This window comes from Eptesicus fuscus, chromosome 10 (genome assembly GCF_027574615.1).
Source record: "Eptesicus fuscus isolate TK198812 chromosome 10, DD_ASM_mEF_20220401, whole genome shotgun sequence".
Classification (NCBI taxonomy): domain Eukaryota; kingdom Metazoa; phylum Chordata; class Mammalia; order Chiroptera; family Vespertilionidae; genus Eptesicus; species Eptesicus fuscus.
In genome coordinates, this window is record NC_072482.1 from 35,637,299 (window position 1) to 35,646,548 (window position 9,250).

The 9,250-nt window shown below is 39.9% G+C and overlaps 1 long non-coding RNA gene across 1 annotated transcript in view; it reads left to right on the top strand.

The window, feature by feature from the left end:
- LOC129150564 (uncharacterized) overlaps nucleotides 1–8,915 on the top strand; it is an 89,660-nt gene extending 80,745 nt beyond the window's left edge. Inside the window, exon 3 of the long non-coding RNA XR_008557272.1 lies at nucleotides 8,550–8,915. This is a non-coding gene — a long non-coding RNA (uncharacterized LOC129150564). The remainder of the gene's footprint in view (nucleotides 1–8,549) is intronic.
- The last annotated feature ends 335 nt before the right edge of the window (nucleotides 8,916–9,250 follow it).

Sequence of the window (9,250 nt, forward strand, 5' to 3'; positions counted from 1 at the left end):
TATTTCCATAGGACACTGAGAATAAGAGGAATCAACAGACCTCATATCTGTACAGCATAGCCATGGACACTTTGCTATTCATTCATTCCCCAGGAGCAAACCAGAAGCAGACACATTTAGAGATGAGTCACAGTGGTAAGAGTTATTACCCTAAGTACCAGAGCAACAGGATCGGGAAAAGTTGGTCAGCAAGCATGTGGCTCTGAGTAGGCCTACATGCAGTAAGCTTCTGAACTTTGCAAAAGCTTCCATCGAATGAGTAACATGCAGAAAAATGTTTATAAACAAGCATCATCCTTGCTAAAGCTTTCCTAGATCTGACCTAGATTTTCCCACACAAAGAATTTTGGAAGAGTCTTCATCATCTTTCAATTCTTTTAGGGAGACAGCATTTAAGGAGAGAAGTTCATTCTGTGTCGATGTGAGACTCAAATATGGCATTAAGATATATACAACCATAGATAAGAGAACTCCAAAAACTTACGGAACAGAATCTTGGGGCAACAAGTTTTAACCAGATTGTGTTCAATTAACTTTGTAAATACACAAAACTAAATGCCTACTGGAAATACAAGGTTGATTTTCCAGTTTTTTTTTTTTATTGCCCACAGGAATTTTCTGATTAATTGATTTCAATTTATGGAAGCCAAGTTAAGAAGTATATGGCAAGGCATCAGAGAAGTAAAAAAAAAAAAAGATTGAAAAGACATTTGTTGGAGTGATTCTTCTATATCAGTCTAGATACCAGCAGGAAACAGATAATATGTTCAAATAAAGAAAATATGAGAATTTTAAGAAAGGACTATTTACAGAGATGTAGGCAGGGTATAGGGAAATCAAAGAGGCCTCAAGTAAGTTGTTCTAGTTACCATTCCCACCACCTAAAGAGGGAAGGGGAGACAGTGGATACCAAGAAAGAGCTGTGTGGAGGAGACCATCTTACAGGAGCTGTGACCCTCAAATGAGGGACATAATCAGCCACTTGAGAAACCACAAGTAGGAGGGCCTCCCCATTGACCAAATTTAACTCATAACCACATAGCAAGAGACTATTGATGCAATGCCCAAAGGTCAGCCTGCTTTCCATAGACAAAGGGAAAGAAGGATGGAGAGTGAGTCTGGAGAGACAAAAGGCAGATGCCCAGTACAGCATGTATCTTACATCTTAGTGCCTGCAGCAGGCTAAGCTGATGATGGTTTAAAACCAAGGAAGCACACAGTACCCTTTGGCATAATCCTTAGAACAGAAACATTTCATTCAGATCGCAAACTGAACGGCACAAACATGCCTTTGGCGGTGAGGTCGGAGGACAGGGATTCATTCACTGCTAGGGAATGTACCCTTTCCAAGAACAAAAAGATCATTAATTTTAGACTTGGCATCTTCTAATCTGTTTGTAAAACCCAAATATACTAGAAGCATACATATCCGCAGGGTCAACATAAACCCATAAACCCATTTCCATAGCTTCTTTCTTTATGGCACCCAACCTAGAGAAAAAATTAGCTAGGAAGAAACAGAAAGTAAGAACGATGAATGTTCTTAAGGTGATTACAGGCCACACGCTCATATTTTAAGCATTACTGGTTTTCAACAGGTCAAACATTTATTTCTGGCTACATGTAGGTGAGGGTATTGTGCTGGTTTCCACTTGGGCAATAATCATCCCATGTGTCAAGGAAGGTTCATTTTCCTGTGATAGCTATTGGCAAACTATCAGCATGTACACAGGGCCTGGACTTCCTTTCTTGTTGGAATATTGCAAGAGTAATCTCAACTGACATCCAGGATTTGTGACTGTGAGATGAGACGTCACTATGAAAGTACCATTTAACATATGGTAAGTTCAGATGTTAACCTAAGAGTGATATATAGATTAATACCTCTATAATGAAAATTATGCTAAAATATATTTTATATGTCTGCTTTCTAGGGTTTGAAACATCTTTAAATAGTTTTTTCCTACTTCTCTATTTTTTTAATTTAGAAAAATAAAACTTGGCTTATTTCTTATACTAAACTAGAGGCCCGGTGCCCGAAATTCATGCGCTGGTAGGGTCCCTAGGCCTGGCCAGCAATTAGGGCTGATCAGGTTCCCTGCCTCCCCACCTCCTCCTTCCCTCATACCCTCAGCATCCCACACCACCACTGGTCCCCTACCATGTTCCACACTGCCCCCCTGGTGGTTAGCGCACGTCATAGTGAGAAATCAAACTCCCATTCTCTTGGTTGAACTCCCAAGGGGACACTTTGCAATTTAGCCTTTTATATATATAGATAGATCAAACTTTCATCAGAGAAAAGTTCACACTATATCAAAAGAAAAAATTCTCTCTTTCAGTAGTCAGTTATTTGGTTAAAATTTTATTTTTTGTCAGAGAGGGGTTCACAATGAAGGTCTCCATCAAGCATTCCTCCTGACTATAATGAAATGTGCTCTGTCTCGAGAGCCCAGTCACTGAAGGAAGGCTGATGGAGAACTCCAGGCTCAGATGGTTTCAATGGTGAATTCTACCAAACATTTGAGGAAGAAATAACACCAATTCTGCACAATCTCTTCTAAAAAAATAAAAGAGGAAAGAACATTTCTTAATACATTTTCTGAAGCCAGCATTGCACTGATACCAAAATAGAGACATTACAGAAAAACTATGGACCAAAACTACAGACCTAATGAACATAGACCAAGGGTCAGCAAACTGCAATGTATGGGCCAACGGTCTGTGACTAAGTTTTATTGGAACACAATCACATCCATTCATCTGCCATAGCAGAGTTGAACAGTTGCAGATGCAACAGAAAATATGTGGTCCACGAGTCAACAATATTTACTATATGGTTCTTTACAGAGTTTGCCAACTCCTGACGTAGATGCAAAATTCCTCAACAAATAGCTGTAAAGTTGAGTGAAGCAATATGTAAAAGCATGAACTACACAATGACCAAGTCCAGAGGGAAGTGAGGTGGGTTGCACGCCAAGCTGAAGCAGGCTGAGGAGGGCAGGATGCATGGGGACAGGGGCAGCAGCCCAAGCAGACACAGAGAGTGTCTTTCCAGAGTGGGCAGGGACCCAAGTAAAATGAAAAGGATGTCACGTTGTAGGTGACAATGGCAATAAGAGAATAGTGAGTCACACAGGGTACTGAGAGACAACGTGTAAACATACAGAGAAAAATCTTCTAGCACCAGAAGGTAACTAAAATTCCTGAAATAAAATCCCAAAAGAATTATGAGGATATGCCTAAAGGTAACAGATGCCAGCTTCAAGGGCCTCCCGCTGGACAAATTGTGGGCAATTTGAGCTTCAAAACAAATTATAATATTAATTAATGGATTATAGTCTACTGAATAAAAATGAGTATTAATGAGTCCATACTTATAAATAAATAAGCAAACAAACAAAAAAGCTGTTCTTTATGGTTACAAGTCCAAATAATAAGTGTCCAAGGAACTATTGAATTTTTTTTTAAAAATGCCATTTAGTAGCCAAAATAATAATAATTAATTCAACCAAGAAACACCAATGGATATTCAAACTGGAGGCATTGGTGGGCTGGAGTCAATTGCTAACATCTTAGAGATTTTTTGTGACTCAGTTATTAAAATTATCAAAATTTAAATTTTATGAATGTGCAATTAAATAAATTATATTTAAACAAAGGTAACAAGTAATCAAACTTCACCACTTGGCTCAAACACCTCTCTCCAAGTCACTACAGTCCTGAGCACGTATTTATTTGCTTTGGCGCTGACACCCTGCTCCACATCCCTGCTGCCCCTGTCCCCTGCATGGGTGCCTTCTTACCTTGCTCAGGTTCTAACACCCCATCCTCCCTCTCTTCCTCCTAAGTGAATGCCTATTTCATTTCCTTTAGTGGAGGTCAAATTGTCACCTGCAGCTCTAAACTTCTATTTTAAGAGATCAGCATTGCCAGAGACAAAATCTTTCCTTCCCAATAGTTCTAGCAATGTTCCAGGGCTGACACTGATTGGCTCAACTTAGATCACACCACTATTCCTCAACCAATCACTGTGGTAGCGGAGGGCGGAGAACTGAGGAGGAATATGCTGACTGTAGAGCTGGGTTGGTCCCTCTAGGACTACATGGGCTGAGAATGACATGCAAATTGATTCTCTGAGGGAAAACCGAGGTGCTAGAACCAGAAGAAGGAACATTGGAAACAGGGCAGGCAAGAAAACCCTGCAGGTACCCGACAGAGTTAGGAACTATCAGACAAGAAGTTTGGCAGTAAAAGGAAGGAAAGAGATAAAGTGCGTACAGCCATGATTTTTTAAAAGGATAAAGCCAAATATATTTACAGGCAGACAGGAAGCAACTCATAAATTGTGCCAGTTTTGAGAACTCTGAAAATTTATTCAGATAAAAGGATTAGGTAGTTAATTGGCTATTATTTGAGCTATACTCAAATAATATGCTGTAGACAAGAACTTGTAAAGGGCAGGGAGTAGAAGTTCTTGTCTACAGCATAGGATACTCTTACTAGTACTTCATGGGTTTACCAAGAGGCTCACGCAGTGCTTCAAAACAAATTAATAATGATTTTAAAAAAACATATTTTAAGTGTGCTCTGTTAAAATAGAAGGCTCAAAATTGACACATTGCACTTGGAAAGCCTCAGGTTTAAAATATTCACTATCAAGCAAACAGAAGCAGGCTAAGTAAAACAAAACCTAGCCAAAGCTCTGAAAATCCCAGAGGATGTGTCTGAATAGCTTAGTCTTGACACTGGAACATCATATGTCTATAAGGCAAGTCATTCAGTTCCCAGGAGGATTTTGCTCAATCATTTATTCAAAAAGTATCTGAGCACCTGCTATGTGTTTTAATAATAACACATTTATAATGGGTATTACTGTAGATGGAGAAGCTCTTTTATTTGATTGTTTTTCACACAACTTCTCTAATTTTTCAGTATAACCTAAAAATATCCATCACTGGGACAGTATTCCTGTTTGGAAATCTTGATGCATTCTCAAATGAGAACACACTGTGCCTCAGGCAGGAACAGAATCTCCTTGTGTTCTCTTTTCTCTGTCCCCCTTCCTTGAGGGTAAAGACTAGTTTAGAAGAATGATAGTCCTTCTAAGTCTCCCTCTGCATCACCCTAATGAAAAATGAGACTAGGGAAGAAGTGAAGAAAAGTCCCTTAATAATAATGTAATTCCTCTCTCAAGATTTGTAGGACTTGAGTTTCCATTTAGTCAGCATTGGCTAGGAAATTCAAATATGTGTTAAATGCAGTAAAGGGCAAAAACAGATGCCCCACGATGAAGCGCTATTTCTCTTCTGGTCTACTGACTCTACAAACAAACAAATTGTCAGGTCACCTAATAGAGATTTTTATAAGCAAGTTTAGCTGTCCCTTTGAACTCAGCAAAAACAGTCATCACCCCCCAGGCAAGAAAGGAACGCTAAGTAACCCTCTGCCAGTCTCATTCTCTCCCCTCTGCCTCCTGGCTGCCTTTGTGTTCCCCAGCCAATGACTGGAGGAGAGAATTCCTGAGTGACTATGAGACCCATCTGTGCCAGGGAAAAGCCTGCGTTAAATGAATGGCAACTTCTGATTATGTCACACTGGGAAGTAACCAGCTTCCTCTCCATTATCTCCATGCTCATCCTCAAAATAAATGCTGAGTTTCTCAGCTAGACCACAAGACCTTTGCTCCACCATCTGGCTCCTGTTTTCCTCTCCGAACCAAGCCCTGTGCCTGCCCCAGTCTCCCATTCCCGCATCCCATGTTCCTTGACACTATTTCACAAATGGCTCCGTCAGCCAGCAATGCCTTTCCTCTGGGAAACTAAAATTGCCTAGTTATGTTGCAATGTTCTTATCTGGAAAATAGAGTAACATCTCAAATGTAGGTACCTCTTGCCACCTACAAAATAAGCCTAAGTTTCAGTCTCAAGTTTTATTTTTGGCCTTTTTTAGGGAAGCCTAAACTCTATCTTTGGTAATCTACTCTGAATTGATAGATCATTAGGATTCTGATGAAAACAAGAATAACACCAATGAAACATTAAAGGAAATACTCAAAATTATATATATGATAGGCACAATTTGACTTTCAGTTAACTATGTATCTATGTATATAAAAGCCTAAGCAAACGACCAGTCACTATGACACACACTGACTGCCATGGGGCAGACACTCAACGCAGGTGCTGCCCCCTGGTGGTCAGTGTGCTCCCATAGCGGGAGCGCCGCTCAGCTGACCAAACCATCCCAGCAGCCCACCAGCCTGACAGCAGTCACTCACTACCTCAGTAGTCCTGCAGGTCCAATCTCCAGAGAACAGGCCAGGCACTGATGGACCAGTGCTGCAGGCATGATCCTGACAGCGCTGCTGGCCTCCTGGAAGTCGGCCTCGGGCACCACAGCTGCTTCCCCTCCTAGACACTCCGCAAGAAAGAAACAATATAAAAGCAGCCGCCAGGTGGCTTCCGACAACCAGCGTGAATGTCAGCAGGACAAATCCAGATGCCCGGCCAGCAAGAGCATCCCATCACCCACCCAGAAGGCTGATTGCGTCCGGCCCCCCACCACCTTGGGACCCCACGTATGCACAAATTCATGCATTGGGCCTCTAGTTGTATTGTATTATACACTATATTTGAAGCCACTATTGCTGGCTACTTTTGCTCACTTATGGCTGAAGCGCTGAAGGACTTATCAGTGGCAATGAGTGTCATCATTTTTAAGTAAAAAAGCCACTTGAAAACCATAATTAAAGCTCATCATCTTAAAAGTCTTTGGAACCTATAATTTAAGCTTCTGGGGCACTATTCAGAAGTTCATTTCAAATAAACTCTCATAACTATTACACATCATTTCTATAAAGCCAGCTATAGCACCAGAATAACCAGAAATTATTTATAGTTTTTAGTTTAGTAGAGCTATCTATTCTAGTGATTTATGAAGATAAAGAACCACTGGCCTTGCCGGCTCAATGGTTGAACGTTGACCTATGAGCCAGGAGGTCACAGTTCGATCCTGTTCAGGGCACATGCCCGGGTTGTGGCTAGGTAACCAGTGTGGGGTGTGCAGGAGGCTGTCGATCAATGATTCCCTCCCATCATTGATGTTTCTATCTCTCTCTCCCTCTCCTTTCCTCTCTGAAATCAACAAAAAATATATATTTTTTAAAAAGACCCGCTAGTTCTTTTTATGATAAATAATAAAAGAGAATAATATCTTAATAATATTCATTGGAAGACAGAGAACTGCTCCACCAATATCTTCTTTTGTGTTCCTCCTATATACTTTTCTTTCTTACATCCCCAAATTTTCATGGCTTATACACTAAAACTTAGGCCTTCTATTGGTTTGCCCAAGATAATTTCTTGGTGTTTTGGAGAGAAGGAGCATGAGCTATGGATAAAGCAACAAAGAAAAAAAAGAGGAACACAGACTTAAGTGTCATAAATAATGACCATATACATGCCAAAAGATGACATACTAATAGAATGAAGCATGTAGGTCTTGATGTGCCAGAGCCAAATTGATTCAAGCTGCTCTTGAAATAGGGATTCCTTGGAACCTTGATGTGCAGATGATTCTGGCTGGGGGAAAAAATCCCAAATAAAATCAAACATAACTGATGGAAGCTGGAAGAACCTCAAAAAGAAATCCATATGGTATTGGAATAATAGAAAGTGTTCCTTATCTTTGAGAGCTGAAGAATTCTTACACCTAAAGAAGCTATTCCAATCACAGACATCAATTCAATGATTGTTCTCAGCTTTTAATGAGAATGCCTATGCTCATCTCAATTGACTTTCCTTTCTCATGCTGAATGGAAAACAATGAACAAAATCAAGGGATTGGTGTTATTCCATTTTTTTATATTTTCAAACTTTACCAAATGATATTAGACAACTGTCCTTGAGACTTCCCATTAATGCATCCATCCAATATTTACGTGGATATTTTATTTTGATAAATCACCATCTTCAGTATTTCTTTAGGAGATTTTACTTCCAAATTAAATATTCCATAAAAAGCTCTAAAAATATCACTGAGATGGTTTTCCTTTCTTGTACATTTGGTCAATAAGCTAACATATTATAGCCATCATTCTTCTTCCCATTGTTGAGCAAAATTTAGCTCTCAATTTCTCTGTGTTTCTTTCCAAATATATTTCTTCTCTTCACCAATTTATTTATTTGTTTATTTTCTGCTTACTTTCCCTCCATACTCTCTAATTCATCCCTACATTTGACGTTTTAGTAGCCAGCCTTCTAAAAAAAAGTCCTAATAGCACATCAGAGCCCTCCAGGAAAGCAGAACTCTGTAAGCCTAATGAATAAGTATGCTTTTATTGAAAATCTGCTTTTTAATAAAAAAAAGTAATTGGTTTTTTTTTTTAACCGTTCTTTCTTGTAGTTTCTGAAAGCTGGGAATGGAAAAGTAAGTTTTTTTAAAAAGTGTTCATTAGGAGTGGCGAAGTGGAGCCTGATTCGCCAGCTTCTATTATCTACAACTGTTGAGGTTTGTCATTCAGTCCAACCTGCCGCTTTCTCTTTCAGGTCTAAGAACTAAACGAAGACACTGGACATGGAGGTGCCGCTAGAGCATTCTAAATCTGGAGTCCACAGGGACATGAAATCTTCAGGCTGCAACTCTCAATGACTGTTGTTCAGCATTGATGGTAACCCACTGGTACTCTTCTGTGACATAATTCTCCTTCCAGCATTTAGGAATCAAGGGAAAGGCTGCCTTCTTCCACATGCTCCTGCAATTCCAGTTCTCCCCAACTTCTGTGCCATTGCATCAAGTTTTCCTTATCTAGAGGAAATCCAGCCTTAGATCATATGCGGCTTGAGACAATTTTCTCTTAGTGTTCCTCCCTTACAAAGATAAAATTTCCCCACAGCGCCTGCGATGGCTTCCAATTCAGCCTGTTTGTCCTTGTATCTGTTCCCACGATCTAAAAATGACGAGACTTGTCATCTAATCCAACTCCCCACTTGCATTTTCAGCCTTTTGTGCCATCTTTGGTTTTGAGTCAGAGTATAATTTCCTGTCCTTATTACACTAGGTGAAATAGAGGCTCGGAAAAGCTAAAGCACTTTCCCCAAAAAATTAACGAATCACTTAGTGACCAATCCAGTTCTAATTCCAATCCAGCGTTCTTTTCTTAAGCGTTGTCCCCTGAGTCTCAGAAGAAAAGAAATGTCTCCCAAAGGGCACAAATAATAAGGCTTTAATAAAGGGATGGTTTCTAAAG